General features: G+C 37.1%; 1 protein-coding gene across 3 annotated transcripts in view; it reads right to left on the bottom strand.

The window, feature by feature from the left end:
• Positions 1-16,914, bottom strand: part of NKAIN2 (sodium/potassium transporting ATPase interacting 2) — a 538,479-nt gene that overhangs the window by 159,043 nt on the left and 362,522 nt on the right. The window lies entirely within an intron of this gene.

Below are 16,914 nucleotides of genomic sequence, written 5' to 3'. Positions count from 1 at the left end.
AAGTTTGCCAGCTTCATGGAGGGCTGAGTATATGAACATATTTGTACATCCAAGCACTATGTTAGAAAATTAAAAAGTGAATCCTTATTGGTTTTACAAACTGTGGAGAATAAATTTTTTTGATGAATACAGTTGTTCTGGAAATCATCCCTAAGACAACTGTTAATTAAATATTTGTATTAGTTTATTCATAGTATATTATATGCACAGCTTTTAACTTGCAGAATTTATTCGTAACTGGTCAGTATGATTATTTCCTATTTACTCTGTGCACTTTGATTAATCACCAAAATCAGATGATATTATTTCTGCTCCAGGAATGGATGACTTATGTATTATAGGTGTGCCTTGTTTGTTAGTGTATGATACATGAATATACTGTTTTTGATGCCTTTTGTACAAAAGGCAAAAAAGAGGCTTTAATAAAGCGCCATGATGCCTTACACTAGCTGTGAATACTCTGTAAATCTCTCTTCTTTCTACTGTTCATGATTCATTCACTTTCCTTGACTGTTCTGATGAATAAAATATTCCATGTACAAACCTTTGTGAATGAAATTACTAGGAGCATGAATGAAAAAGTCAGCAGTACACTAGCAAATATATTGTTACTTTTTTAGTCCGGTTCAAATGAAGTTTAATTCTGCTGACCTCTCAGGAGGTTGTACAGAACAATAAGGTCTCCTCTCAGCCTTCTTTTCTCAGACTAAACAACCCCAGTTACTGCAGCTACTTCTCTTAAGACTTGTGTTCCAGACCCTTCACTAGCTTTGTTGCTCTTCTCTGGGCACGGTACAGCAGCTCAGTGTCCTTCCTGCAGTGAGGGGCCCAAAACTGAACACAGTATTCAAGGTGTGGCCTCACCAGTGCCGAGTACAGGGGCAACATCACTTCCCTAGTCCTCCTGGCCACATCATTTCTAATACAAGCCAGGATACTGTTGGCTTTTTTGGTCACCTGGGTACACTGCTGGCTCATGTTCAGATGGCTGCTGACCAGCATTCGAGGTCCTTCTCTGCCAGGCAACTTTCCAGCCATTGTTCCCCAATCTGTAGCATTTCACAGGGTTGTTGTGATAGAAGTGGAGGACCCAGTACTTGGCCTTGTTAAACCTCATAAAGTTTGCCTTCATCCATTGATCCAGCCTGTCCAGATCCATCTGTAAAGCCTTCCTATCCTCAAGCAGATTGGCACTCCTGCCCAGGATATATATGCTCTATGAAACTCAAGAGCAATACTACTTGGAAGGAGAGCAATAAATTAGAGTAAAAATGCTTTAAAATGCATAATTATCATGCATTAAGCTGAAAAAAAACAAGGACTAGAAATATCTATACTCTTCAAAATGTCAAGTTGAATACCTTGCTGTGAGCCAGACTGCTTAATGTGTGGGTGGCTTTCACTTCTGAAATTCTAGTGCATAAAGGACAGCATGACAGGATGCTATAATTTTATAAAACAACATGAAAACTGTAACATTAAATAATTTACTAATATTTCTGAAGACATATTTTTGAAGTCTGATACTTTTATCAAATGAACGCAAGTTAAAATGTCACATGCCTGAGACCACTGCTGTGCTTGATGTCTTAGTCAAGGATGCAAAGTAAAGGGTCTCTGTGCTTAAAAATATCAAAGTAAGACTGCTTGGTTTTTTATTAATAAAAATAAATTAATAAATCTTGTTAATGTGTGGATTATTGTAAACCTGCGTTTCTTTTGTTCTTTTTCTTGCAACTCCTGAACTACTGGATGATGAATGATGCCTTAATTAACAAAAGGCATCCTCAAAAATAGTAGAAGCAACTAGAATCAAACTTCATAAGTAACCATGTAAAATGCATTCAAACTTTGTGCTCTGTGTTTCTAAGTATAGCACTGACTGAAGACCTGTGGAAGCCCAGATAGTCTGTTCTCTCTTTTTTTTTTCTTGTATTCCCTAAGGATATTTTGATAAAAGTAATCAGTTTAATGCAATGACCTTGCTTTCAAGACCTAGGTTACAAGAGTTGATTTCATTTGCATATGTAAATGCAATTATTTCCTGTCTGAACGCAGATAGAATGCAGACCTCAATATGCAGAGTGAACAATGATTCAGGGGTTCTGGTAAGATTTGAAAACAGCTGTATATCCTAAGTTGTCATAAGCATCCATAGAAAAATATCCCTATAAGTGTGCATACAATCAAATCTTGTGCTGAGGAGTTCTGTGACTGATTTATTCAGTAGCCCACAGAATATAAGTGGAAGTAGGAAATGCTAAATACCATCAGGACCTCAGGAAGTTGCACAGTGTTGAGCTTCTTGGGGAAAAAGCTCAAGATTACCAGAAGTGTAGTTTTTAAAGTCAGAGGGGAGTGTTAATGTGATATATAATTTTCTGTAGAACAGAATCAAGAATTTCAGACAGTTTCACAATGTACAAAGATACTGTCCAGTGTATTTTGTACAGAATTCAAAATAGTACAAAATCTTGGCTTAATTGCTGCAAGTCATGAGGGAAGGTTAAATACTTCTGTTTTATAAATAAGAACTTTGAATTTATCTATCTAAAATTTGAATAGTTTTTGTTGCAACTTTGTTTTCTCCTAGATTAAAAAAATATCTACTAGAAATTCTCTTGTTATTTTACAGATTGTCTTTATTTTCTGCAAACAAACTGAATAGACTGAGTTTCCTGTATTTCTTGCTATGTTTTATTAATCAGTCTTTTCCTACTCCTCTCTTGTTGTTCATTATATTTTTAAAAATGCCAACAGCAAAACTGCATTCAGGAGACTAACAGCCATTCACAAATGCAATACTTTGTATCCATAGGTCAAGTTAACCCTCAGAGGCAGTGTCTGACCGAGATTTTCCTTAACCCCTTGTGCCTCCAAATTGTCTTCAGCGTGAATGCAATCCAAGATATTCTCTCATCTCACAAGGAATTGCCTACATAAATTCTTTCCTAGATGTGTGACATTGGACTTGGGATTGTTTGCATTTTTTGAAATGAGCCTACTTCACCAAGTTATCCAGATTAATCCATAAAGCTGACTTGACCCTGTCATTATTTTTCAGTAGAGATAGCTAAACCCCATTTCTTCAGTTGCTGGAAATTTTATTTGTTTGCTTACAATTTAGTTTCAGTCCTAATCAGATCCACCCTCAGGTCCAAATTAGACATGGGACTGGCAGGTCTGCTTGAGGGCACTGACCCCACAAACAACCCCTTATGGCTTTTAAATAATATTGACAGTTTTGTCATACCATTGTCTGGAGTAAAACTGTCAGAAGCATGACTTTTTTGAGCATCCACCTATTTCTTATCCTTACAATTGTAAAAAGTAGATGTAATAATTACTTTATTGACATTAGGTAGGGACTAACACAGTTATGTTTTTGTGAAATCATATCTAAATCCCAAAGCAAAAATTTGTACAACTTTTCAGCATCTAAAATAGGAAGCATTTTCCAAAATCAAAGACAGGAAAGCTCGCACAAATGCTTACTTTTGGCTTTCTGTATTGTCCCTTCTCTGAAATAGTTGAACTGTCCTGCTAATAAGTCTTGGGCAGCACGTGGCACTAACACAGTTCAGAATTCATTGCCAAAACTAAACAATGGAGTCAAAAATGTAAAGCTAATCTTGAGAGGTTGTTAGGAAACTGCCTTGGGGGATGAAGTATTTCCAAGGTCACAGCCTGTGATGTTCAGAGTCTATATTAGGGAAGGAAGAGGGGGAAGAGGCAGTGAGTGCTACCCGCCTTTGGACCAGAGCAGGACAGTGGCTTCTCTAGGGTCTATGGGGAAAGGCAGTCTCTTCTCGAAACAGCTCACAAAAAATATAAGTTTCCCAAACCAAGAGATATACTTTTATGGACCTGTCTGACAGACAGGCACACACCATTAGAGGGTTGGATTCACCCTGCGGCTTGCTAGCCCCTGCTGCTCATAGTTTTTAGGTTTCCATGTGAGCAGGCTGTCCTTGTGTTCTGAAATACACCAAAAATATATTACACAGTAACAAGGTCTTGTGGTTGTGCATATAGAATTTTTCTGTTTTCTAAATTAGTGATTTCAAATCAGTAGTTTCAGATGTTATTTTCAGTTCAAAACTAATAATATAGTTAAGTGGAATAATTAAATACTGTATATTAACATTTAATAGCTTCATCTAAGACATGTCAAAGCAATCCAACTCTGACTGCTACTGTGAGGAAAACCTTTCTCTGATCTTACAAGCTAGAATGTATATACAGAGCAATAAAGGGGTGACTTCAGTTTCACCTAGAAAATGACCAAATTTTCCTGTTCTCTTGGAAGAGTTTTTGCTTCCCAGAGTTAGAACTAGCGCAAAATCTTTCACAGCATAGAAAATTTAGAATAGCATATGTGTATTCTGCATCCACTTATATGCATATTCTGGTCTGGTTTAGGCTGTGGCACAATGTAGTGTTTTAAATGATGTTGTGAATTACACGGTTCATAAGATTACCACAAAAATTATCTGAGGGGGTTTTGGCTCTAAATGTGGCTTTTTTTTTTTCTATCTAACAGCTGACAGAAGCTTGTTAACTTAAAAAGATATGCTGCATCCCACTGAATCCAGCTGTATAAATATTTTAACATCATACATGCTTTTCCTAGAGCTGGAGAACATGGTCATTTCAGCTTCTAAGTACATCAGTATAATTCTTATTTCAGCTGGGAGTGGAGGTAAGGTGAAGAGTGCAAACGTGCCTAGTGGTGGCAAGAGGGTAGGTGAAATTCAGTCAGATAAGAAAGCAAATGATTCTTTAACAAGTGACCAGCTTGGTGCTTCAGATAATTTTGTATTCCTTTGTTTAACTCCCACTGGGGTGCTTTTTGGGATTCAGTGCTAAGATGCATTAGCAGAGCCTGTTGTTACTATTAGTATCTGCAAGTATGCTTCATTCAGTCATGTATACAATTAGTGGTAATTCCTACTGGAAAGAATTTGATCTAGGCAAAGAATGCTGCTTCCAATAAGAAACTGCTGCCAGGTGTTCTTAAATTGCCACAAGGTGTTTAATCCAGCCTTCGTGTACAATTCAGACTGTGTGTTAGAAATGAGAAAAGGAAAATTAACTAAGATATTATCAACTTCTGTCTAAACTGTGCTAAGGAACTGCACTGCTCCAGTGTAGAGCATGAGAGAAATGCTTAGAGTCTGAATATTTTTATTGTCAAACTTGAAAGGCCATTTGCAGGGCTGCCATACAAAAGGACAGAAATATTTTTTACATGGAGCTTACAGAGGCACATCCTTGCATCTGGTAGTCAGTTTCCTATTCCCTTATTCCAGGACTGGTAACTGTACCACCCCATGCCACAATCCTTTCCTCTTCTGGGAATTTCAGAGGCATCCACTAGCTCAACACAAGAACCACAACCCCCCAAGAGGTTTCTTTTGCTGTGTTTTTGCCAGTACAAATGAATGCATATATGAAGTGGAACCTCTCTGATTTTCATTTCACTTCACTAATCTTTCTCAACCACAAAATTATGCAAAACTATAAAATCTGTGCTTTTTCACAGTTTTCAAAGGATTTAAGGTCACTCAGTTGTATTAAAACCTCACAGAACTGAAACGCCATGATTTTAACATTGCAAACTGTAGAATACATTGAGGAATCTTTCCTCATATGACTGATATTGTTATCAATAAGAATCTGGTCTGGCTGATTATAGAACAGTTCTTAAATATTAATAAAACACAATTTTCTCCCACTTTAACCACGGGAAAGCAAAGATTTCTGATGCACTATTATAACGTTTGTCACATGACTTGTGATAAAGTACTGACTACATTTTTTTTCTAAATATTGTATTCTCATCAGTTCAAAAATTCAATAAAATATGGCAGAACCATATGCCACCACTTTGAATCCTAAATATGTGGTCCTGTACATTTAGAAAACAGAGTACTACTAGCATTGATCAGGATGATTTGCTCCATAACCTTCCCCAGCACAGAGATCAGGCTAACAGGCCTGTAGTTCCTTAGATCCTCCCTCTGCCCCTTCTTGTAGATGAGCATCATATTTGCTAATCTCCAGAACTCCCTGGTAAGCCAAACTTCTGACAGATGATGGAAAGTAGCTTGGTGAGCACTTCTGCTGGTTCCTTCAGAATTCTTGGGTGGATTTCATCTGGCCCCATAGACTTGTGCATGTCTAGGTGGATCAGTAGGTCACTAAAGTTTTACTCTTTGAATATAGGGGCTCCATTCTGCTCCCCGTCTTCCAACTCAAGGGGCTGCATACCCTGAGAACTACTAGTCTTATTATTAAAGACTTAGGTGAAGAATGCATTAAGTACCTCAGCCTATTCCTCATCCTTTGTCACTACATTTCCCCCTGAAACAAGAGAATTAGTTCTTCAGGCAGCGTTAGGAAAGCAAGGTATGAGTGTAAACTGCTTATTTCTCTGTGATCTATTTCCTGTTCTTTTATTCTGAACAAACTGTGCTGTGCTGTAAAAGCCTGGCCATCACTTGGCAACTTTGACACTGTGCCTGAGAAGGAGCACAACTGTTAATGCAGGATGTACCTAGGCCTGCCAGGATAATTAGAATACAGAAAGCCTTGAAAGGATGGCTAGTGTTATTTCTCCCCTTCTTTCCACAACTGGATAGGGAGTATTTTCCTTCTGATCATGCTGATCTTGATGATATCTCTACTGGACATTTCATGCCTAGACACTTAGTGTTCCTATCCTGCTGCTTGAGCTCTTGAAACTTAGCCAGGTGCTCTTGCTCTTCAGCAGGGATTGTCACCTTTTAACATTTACCATGGGTAGCTCAGTCACTCTTGTTTTGGAGTCACTTTAGTGTGGTTAAATTTGTTCCTTTGAAATAATCCCTCCTGGAAATTGGTGTTACAAATCTCAAAACTGATCTTTACTCTTGCCACCTCAAAAGGTAACTGTATTCTTCCAAAGTGATCGGAACTGTCTAGCCTTACTAAGAAGAGAAAACTAATGAGCAGCATTAGAAAGATAAGAGTGGTTGTTATGGGTCAGAGCAAAAACGCGTCCTACCTTGTGTCGTGTCTCTGTCGATGACCAGAACCAGCTGCCTAGGAAGGCATATAAGAAGGGGCAACTATATTGCTGTTAATTCCTGAAATACTTCTGCAGAACAGTGGATTAGATGTGTGCAATTATGTGTACAGAATTTCTTTCCTATGATAACAGTCTATCCAGGTTAAAAGTAAATTTGGGAGAAATTATCTAGGGCTGTAGTGGTGCTCGAAACTTTAACATGCGCATTTGACAAACTCTGAAAAATTCTAAAAGATTTGACCAAAATGTTAGAAATTGCCTAGGTACAGCCTCATGTCACCTGTAGGGATAAATAACTTGCTGAGTCCAACTCATGGTTCAAAGTAAATGGAAATATTTTTTTAAAATCCTATCACTCCAGACTTTATTGGTGAATTCATGTAATCCAACCTGGTAGTTGCACATTTAAATCTGAATTAGCTGAATATTTCTATAAGAAAAGTAGAGATAAATAATCTTTGATTTTTTAAGGATTAAATGAGCCACTTCTGCGGAGTAGTTTTGGTTTTCTGTGTTCTCTACAGAGGGAGTTTTAAGTGATTTATATTTAGACATGGGCAACCAATGTCAAATGCAGATCAATTTTCCCTAAAAGACAGGTCATATCCTATCTATTCTCTCCTGTGTGTCGTTACTCAAGTGTTTGCCAGCCGTATGATATTTAGAAAGTTATGCTTTGCCACCCTGTGTCACTGACTTCCTAATCTGTCCTTTAAAAATAATATTGATGAACTTTATCTTCATGTTCTCTTATTTTATATCACCATCCCCCAAAACTGTCTATAAACACAGTCTTAATTCTTGTTATAACCAGTTTTGCATTTATGTAAGGTTGCTCTGTTTTTCTGGAAATAAGGATTAGAGGTAATCTGTGTCTTTCCATGCTTCCTGCTACTCTGTTCTAAAATGTTACTTTTCCTTTTAAACACCCTCTCTTCCTTACTGTGGGTGCTAGTAGACAGACCCTTTCTACTGTGTTTCATGCATTAGAGGACTGGTGCTTTCAAGTTTGAGTTGTGTCTTTATTTATAAGAGCTATTTACAAAAGTGGTAGAATTACAGGAAGAATTCCAGCCCTGTGCACACAGGCTAGTGTTCAGACTCTTCTCCAAACCTCTTTTTTTCTTGTAATTGATGTTTCTTCACCAAATTTCAAGCACGATACTCATGTCTAATACTAACAAGATGCTTGCGCACACACTTAGATTGCTAGCCTAGATATTGGGAATAACAAAATCAGGACTTTCATATCTGTTTTTGAAATATATTTATTGAAGTTCATAAAACTAGACTGATGTCAAGATGGGGTTGATTAAACAACCACATCTGAGTCTCTGCTAGAACTAGAATATGAAATCCTCAGGAGGGTGACAGTTCTACTTAGTTACAAACAATTCAATGGGGGCAGGGGTCCCTTTCTGCTTCAATGACTACTCTGCTTGTCATCCTTACAAGAACTCTAGTTTGATTCTTGATTTACACTGCTACAGACAAGTCAATTTATTTATTGCGTTTGATACAACAGACAGTTAAATCAAAAAATGAAGGAGATATTCTCCGCTTGTGCAATTTCTAAATCAACCAACAGGAGACATCTATAACACTGTACAGTACGTGAAAAGCTCAAAATCTTTCAGCTTATCAAGGGGAAAGAAAAAGTCCTGAGTCTGTGAAGAAAGAACCTCCGGCATCATTACAGGCTTGAGGATGGCTATTTGGAAGTCATCTTTGCAGAAAAGGACTTGGTGTCCTGGTACGAGACATCAATACGCTCGCATGGCAAAGAAGGCCATTGGGCTGCTTTAGGAAGAGCACTACCAGGAGGCTGAGAGATGTGACCCTTCTCCTCTGCTCAGCACTGGTGGGACCAGACCTGTGTGCTGGGTCCAGTTCTCAGCTCCCCTGTACAAGACAGACATGGACATACTGGAGACAGTTCAGTAAAGGGCTGCAATGATGATTAAAGGTCTGGAGCATCTGTCATACAAGGAAAGGCTGAGAGAGCTGCGACTGATCAGTCTGGGGAAGAGGGGGCTCAAGAGGATCTTATCAGTGTACATAAGTAAATATCTGAAATGAGGATGTAAAGAAGACAGAGTGGTGCCCAGTGACAGACCAGAGACAATAGACACAAACTGAAACACAGGAGTTTCTCATTGAACATCAGGAAGCACGTTTTCACAGTGAGTGTGACTTAGCACTGGCAGAGATTACCCAGGGAGGTTGTGGTGTCTCCATCCTCGGAGATATTCAAAAGCCATCTGGACATGGGCAACCTGTATAGCTGTTCTTGCTTTAAGCAGGGCAGACAGACTGTATGAGTAATAGAGGTCCTTTCCAAACCAGTATAATCTGTGATGTGGTCTTTCAAACTGTTTCTACTTAAGCACCTTTTGGATAAACTCTAAAATGTGCTTATTTAAAGGAGTGGAGAACAAGTGCAACATCAACATCGATGTCAAGTCATCCTGAAATGCCAATCTAGTGAACAGCCAAGTATTCACTCTTTGTTAAAAAAATAAATAAAAAGAATAAAAAAAACTGAAAATAACTTGTTTTGTTTCAAGGTAACTTATCTATCAGTGATTTAATTACCTTATTTTTGTTTTACATGAAATAATTCTCTAGCAAATAATATACAAAACAGCCTGGGGACAAGTATTTCTACTGGGTGCATCCCCTCAAGGGGAGTAAGCTAACCTACTGAATATGGACTTAGATGATTTCTTGTACTCATTTTGTCCTCATAAACCTTGCGTATGTCTCTGTACTGTGGCCTGGCTTTGGTTTTCCCATATTTTCCGTAGCTGTTACATGCCCCACTTACTAGAGAAATTTTCTGTGCAAGGAGCAGACGAGGATTTGAAACTCTGAAATCAGATGTAGACACCTATAACTCAGATGAACGGGGAAAATGCTTTAATTATTACACTATTTGTAAGAGATAAGGACTATCATCATTAACCAAATGTCTTTTTCCAGTAGCTGACTTAAAATGAATGAAGTGTGGTCTATTTGGCATTTACCTCAATTCTGTACACTTCAGATTGAATAAACTGTGATGCCTAATGTTCAGTTTTGAATTAGAAACCTACATTCCCACAGACTTTTTTTTCACTTGTTATTGTGCTGTTCTTTAAAAGTTTTTTCTTTTCCAGGTTAGAAGAAACACATTACTTTGGATTATAAAAATAACTACAAATATCCAGGCTTTTTATAGTTGTATAATTTTTACTTTTACAATTGAAGGATGTGATATGAAACACTGTTTCAAAAGAAAGAGTGGAGACTTGCCTATTAAAAGTGTAAAACTAGCCACCGTAAAATGCTCAGATTTGCTCTTTTTAAAGTGACACATTTTTGTAAACAAATTGATACATGAAAAATAGTAGCATTGTAAATTTTTTCTGTTGCTCAGAAATAAATAATTGCTGGCATGAAAAGATTAACTCACTTTCCATCAACATTTCTTTTCCCTTTATTCTTTTTTTCTTTTATTCATTTATATGTTAAAATACATCCCATGATAAGAATCAAAAGGGAAAAAAAAGTATAAGCAAACCATTGGTCTTTCTGTGTATTGGGAATTGTCACTTCAAAAAATGCACACACCCAAAATAGTATGAGTTCAGTGGAAAACCAAGGAAATTTTGGAAGTCCCGCATGCTAAAACTTCTAGCAAAATACGTTTCTGCTGCTGCTCACGGTTTCTTTCTGATGTGTGGGGATTTGCTGTGCATGCTTCAGTCTTACTTCAGAAATTGTGAAGTGAAAGGCCAGTAGTGAAAAGGAGTCAGTTCCTCTCAAATACCTCCTTGGTAGAGGCTCTCCTGATTCACAGTTGATTCTCTGATTGAAATATCTCTGTCGATCACCATTATACATGACAATAATGGACTTCCATCTCTTGGTCTCTAAAAACACTCATTCTTAATTTAATACATAGGACAATCTCATGAAAGTGAATGGGTTTGCTCATGTTTGTTACATTCATAACAACTGCACAGAATGGGTCCCTACTCAGTAATGTCTCTACATAGGGCTTTTTAGGTCAAATAGAGCATTTGAAAGCAGATAACTGCTGCAGAGTGCAGAAACTACTTATTTAATTTTCTGACTACCAGGTCTTCCCCAATTCCAGCCCATGGTTTTGAAGAGCAGTTGCTTTCAGTCATAATCCCTGCATACAAGGTGATAGTATTACAAAGACATTGCAGTCCAAATTGTTTCAGAATTTTCTTGGTCTCCACACAATACAGCTTCTGCCTCGCAGTAAAACTGCATTATCATTTTTAACCTTTAGGCAGATGAGGAATTCCCCTCTAGCTAACTAGTGCAAAAATATCTTTAAAGAGCAAGTGCTGTTAGATCAGTTCCACCAACATTTCCAGTGACCTTATATGCTTAATACAGCCAAGTATTTTTTAACTCTCAATGTCTAGCTTTTTTCCTCTCAGTTACTCAATTCTGGAAAAAAAGTGTAAGACACTATTATCTAGGTTGGAACAACCAAGACTGAATATTATTGAGTTTTCTTATTAAAAGTGGTATTTTCATTAGAATATCTTTCTTCCCCCTGAAAAATCATGATGCTGTATGATCTGTTGAAATACAAGAGTGCTGCAGCACGTGCCTTAGTGGTTATACAGTTTAGGAAAACAATTACATAGGATGGCTAGCCAAAGGGAATTTACACATTTGTTTCCTTGCTGGCAGGTTACATTTTTAGCAAGAAGTTCTGCACCTGAAGTGCATTGCTTTCATGGTTTTCAAGGAGAGAAGGTTGTTTTGTGTAATCTCATCTGCAAAGATGGATAAGTCTGTCAAGAACAACAAAAGTTAGACATTTCTGTTAAATTCAATGGACTTCTATGTGAAAGTAAAAATCACTTTGGGAATAAGAGAATTGAATAAGCAAGGTGAAGTGAATGACAAACTGTAAACTTGGCCTATGATTTAGTGCAGAACTACAGATACTCTCCTCCTACAAATTTTTTAGCCATTTGAAAGCTGTGTGCTTTGTGTAGACATGAGTAATGATTAGTATCTGTTTAACTGTAGATGTTTATGCTTATCTTCCCTTCTTCTCTGTAATGCATGCATATTGCATAATTTTTTTTTGATAGAATTATTCTAATTTTCTTGTTTTCACCTGGCCATCATCACCATTTCTACTTTTCATGAGAAAGAACCTGTCCACCCTGGGCGCTAACGTTAGTGAGTGGTTCATGAGGAATCCCTTACAGGGTAAGTGCTGTCCAATGTGAGAGCTGGGAAGGTGTTTCCTCTATCCTAGCTCCTCATGAACTGGGCAACTGTGAATGATGTTTTAGCCTCTCCGTTTTCTTAATAGACTGGCATCTTCTGTTTCTGGGGCTTCTCCCTCTCCTAGCTCCTAGAACTTGATGTGCATCACTCTTGTGCAATGTTATACAATAGTCGAAAGGAGTAGACACAGTGATTGCTCAAGAAATAGTCTAATGGTATTCCCCCAGACTTACCATGACAGTTAGAGGGTTTGAGCCAGTATATATGCAGCCAGTTTGCATTGTGGGTGGAGTTACCTTGCAGTCCTATGCAGTTAACTACACAGACAGATATTAAGCTTCTGATTCTTCCAATAGACAGACGTGCGCTTAATTTTGACTTTTGTTTGTGTGAACTACCCTGCTGGAATCAATGAGATTGCTCTTGTACCATGAGATGTTGATGCTGGCAGGGTTAGTGTCTAAGATGGCCTATATTCAGCAAAGCACTCAAGCCTGTGTCTGCCTTCCCCACCTCAACAAGTACCATTAATGGAACTCAAGTGTATGCCTAAGTGCTTTCTTAAGCCTGAGAAGTGATAGTTTGTATAATTGCGGTCAATGAACAGAAACTGTGTTAGTTGCCACATAATGAATGTCATTTTCCCCATGTCAAGCACAGATGAAGTGCTTGAAAGCAAGGAATGGTATTAGTCATTCCCATTATATATGCAAAGTGCAAAAATAATACCTTGAAATAATTGGACTCTGAAAAAGAAACTTTTTTTCAGTGAAACCATTCTATTTATTATTTGGTCACAGAAATAACAAAAATAAAAAGGTGAATTTCATACAAATATTTCATCTGCAAAAATAAATTGAAAGGTACTTCTTTAATCACTGGCCAAACAGTAACAACAACAAAGTGTAAAAAATTGGTTCACCTTGTAAAAAAGTAATTTCTTCAATTTTTGTCACCAAAAAAATGAATTAACAAACCTTAATTATTATTATACTTTTAAATATAATTTAAACCAAAAGCATTTACTTAATATTGAAAGGTTGATTAAAACTTCTAAAAACTTACTTTAGAATTGCTTAAAGAAAACAACTCTTTTTTCAAAGAGAATAATTAAAACAATTACCTAAACAATGTTACTTCAAAATTATATTTTCCCATTCTTGATGAAAACCATTTGCCAATTTTGACTCAACTCTGAGTATATCTGGACCATGAAACTGCAATTCTCAACAAATTTACATGAATTAATGAAAAAAATCAAATTTCTCATCTATAAACCCAATACTTATGCTAGCTTAATTTAGTTCTGAACAACAATTTCAACATAAAGTTATCTCAAAAAATATTTCTAGTTGTTAATACATTACAAATCAAAGTCTAGACTGTCAGAAACAGAAAACAGGGAAGGTCTTTTCTCTATACATCATGTACAGTGATCTTCTGTAAGTTATAGTTTGCATAATATGTGTTATAGTTTGCATAAAATTTGTGTAAAGAACACAGAAACCTTGGTGGAAATATGATGCTTCTCATTCTGGGAATACAGATTTTTCATAACAATTATGAGTGATTTCTGAGTATCAGCCCACAGTACTATATCAAGCTCGAGGACAACTAAAGCTTTTGAAAGACATTCTGCCTTTCTTTAAGTTTTAGATAGCATTTCAAAATTTATCCTTCACAGTGTGTTATTTCCTTGTTTAGGGCTTTTATTTATTTATTTATTTTCAGGATAAAGAACAAACTTGGAGAAGAAAGGAGTACTTTTAACCATGTAAAAGAAATCTCAAATACAGGCATATGTACACACACACAAACTCACATTCTCTTCTTTCTCCCCTTTCCCATGAATATATAGCCCACTCATTATGAATGTGACTGCCAGGGAATTACTGATGCTTTTTTCCTTAGAAAAAGAGTGTAAGAGAGTTGCAGATTTGATGTTTTTCCTATTCAGATACCACCATCTGTATTTTGACTCTTCCACCTCCTTTCCAAAAAGAAGGAAGTAAAAGGAAGCGAACAGAGTAAAACAAGATCTTTAAAGCTAACAGAACTGATTCAAGTATAGCGAGATGACCCCATCTGCTCAGCTGTGAGGCACTGTCTGTGTCTGTTGTGTTTAAGAGGAACAATCTGTCCCTAGGCACATGAAGAAATGAGTTAATGCTCTTCTGCAAGACAGTAATGAATAACAGCAGCCAAACGTAGGGAGAATTATTCATTGGCTGCAAGATTACCCTGCAAATCGGTCACTTCTAAAAATTACTATCTTGCCAAAATCCTGTAGAAGTGACAATCCCAAATTTGCTGCATAAGCATATTTATTCCAACAAAAGGAAATAGATTCATATTGTAAGTAAAAAACTCATCATCCTGCAAACAGCACACAGCATTAAGTAATCTAGTTTCACTGCGAAGGGAAACCAGCATCCTGAGTCTATTTTGAGGCACTGACATTCCTTGCTGAAGTTATTTACCCTTTCAAAATCCACTCCTTCATTAAGGCTCAACATTTATAAAAGGTTCATATTGATCCGAATAGTCCTAGTGTGAATGATTTGAAGAAGAATTCTCTGTTGATGCTTATAAAGGTCTTTGGGAACTTCAGCATGACCAAGTTCTGATTAAGTGCAAGATTAAGACACCTAAGTTGGTGTCTCACACAGGTGATTGCTTGTGTGATAAATATCTACATTCCCACTATATGGGCCTATAATGCTCTACTGCAGACAGTGCAGATACTGTCAATGGAGACCAAGGAGTAATTTGGATGACCAGATGATAGTTATCTACTTTCATATGAAAAGACTTGCTGTGACTCCATAGTCTATTGCACAGAGTTCTGCGTTCATTCACAATACTGACAGCATAGTTGTATAGAATGGCACATAAAACACCTGTGTATAAAAGATGTCTAAATTCTGGCACCTTAAAACTCAACTAAAGGCCCCACTAAGGGAAATTATATAGTTTCCCAAATGTAGGTGCTGATCCAGCCTGAGTTGTGCTGCCTGGTGTGCAACTGCTGGACCCATGTCAGAGCTGCCTGGCCTGCAGGGGTAACCAGGCATCCTAGGGCATTTCTAAGGCCATATGTCTTCATATAGCTGGCTTAAGATCCAAGAATCCTTTTAGATGTTGATTTGAAATCACCCACATTTCCATTTTTTTCCACATCGCATAGATGAGACTAATTTAGTGGTTCTGTTTGGGACAGTACTGCAGATCATCTCTCCTGCTCTGAATGATAGCATAGCCTACTTTATGTAGAGACAGGTGGTGTGGTGTAGACAACTCACCTTTTAGAGGACCTTTCTGATTTTACCACATTTAATCCCACAATATTTCACAAGTCTCCCTTCTCTCCTCTTTTCAGATTATTTTATCATCAGGGTAGCTATATTCATTTTGTTAATCAAATCTCACTTCTGCAATTGCTTTCATAGCAATAAAAATGTTATTCTCATTACTTACATAGTTTTAATTTCTGAAAGTTTATTTTTATAGATTACAGTTTCTCAAAATCATATATTTACCTCTTCTGGTATGTCTGAGGACTGGGATATTTCTCCTCTACCACTTGTTGGCTATGTAAATAATTTTTCTGTAAGGAGCTATTCCTGACTAAAGCATATGTATAATACCAGCACATACCCAAAAATAAAGAAGTTTGGGTGGAGAGGCACTGAATGGGTTGTCCAGAGAAATCATGGATAACCTCCATCCATGGAGGTGTTCAAGGCCAGGCTGGATGAGGCTCTGAGCAGCTTGATCTAACGGAAGGTGCTCCTGCTCATGGCAGGGGGGTTGAAACCAGGTGATCTTTAAGGTCCCTTCCAATCCAAACCATTCTATGATTCTATGATTCAATGATTCAAGTTCCACAGAGGCATTTCCAAATCTCTAAGAGAATCTGTTTTATAAGTAAAGTGAGTACTTTTAATTGAAGTGTAGAGAAATCATTTTCCCTTTCAAATGACACTTAAAATTAAAAAATTATATTCACCAGCACACTTGGAACACATATTCAATATCCAGAATGCCTATGATTTCAAATGCTGCCTGTAAGGAATCTGGTAAATAGGCTGAAATACACACGTTATATTTTGATTTTCTCTTTGACCTGCAATTTTAAACTTATATCATTATTATTTTGACAGCAAGAAATATAAATAAATTGTTCTACTGAAAAGCATCAGATATTTGGGTTTGATGCTGTTTCTACAATCTCAACAATGCTAAAGTGGCCTTCACAGTGCAAGTGAAAGCTGCCATACTCTCATTGTCAAAAGCAGATTCACTCTGAGTGATCATAAAACTGGGAGGTTAGAAACATCAGTGAAGCATCCTAATGTTATTTTAAACCAGGGGTTTGGTTTTGTTTATATTTACAGCCCCCTAGAAAAAAATATTGATAACAAGGGAAAGAAGGAAATGGCAGGTAAGGTAATTATGCTGCCATGGTTACTCAGAGAAGAGAAAGCCCACAGAAAATATTAATACAATTCAAAAAAGATAAAACCAGTAGCATTCCACCAAGACACAGAATGTTTCCATAGATTTTTTTACAA

The sequence above is a fragment of the Phaenicophaeus curvirostris genome, chromosome 2, assembly GCF_032191515.1.
Source record: "Phaenicophaeus curvirostris isolate KB17595 chromosome 2, BPBGC_Pcur_1.0, whole genome shotgun sequence".
Taxonomy (NCBI): domain Eukaryota; kingdom Metazoa; phylum Chordata; class Aves; order Cuculiformes; family Cuculidae; genus Phaenicophaeus; species Phaenicophaeus curvirostris.
This window is presented reverse-complemented; position numbering and strand designations above follow the sequence as displayed.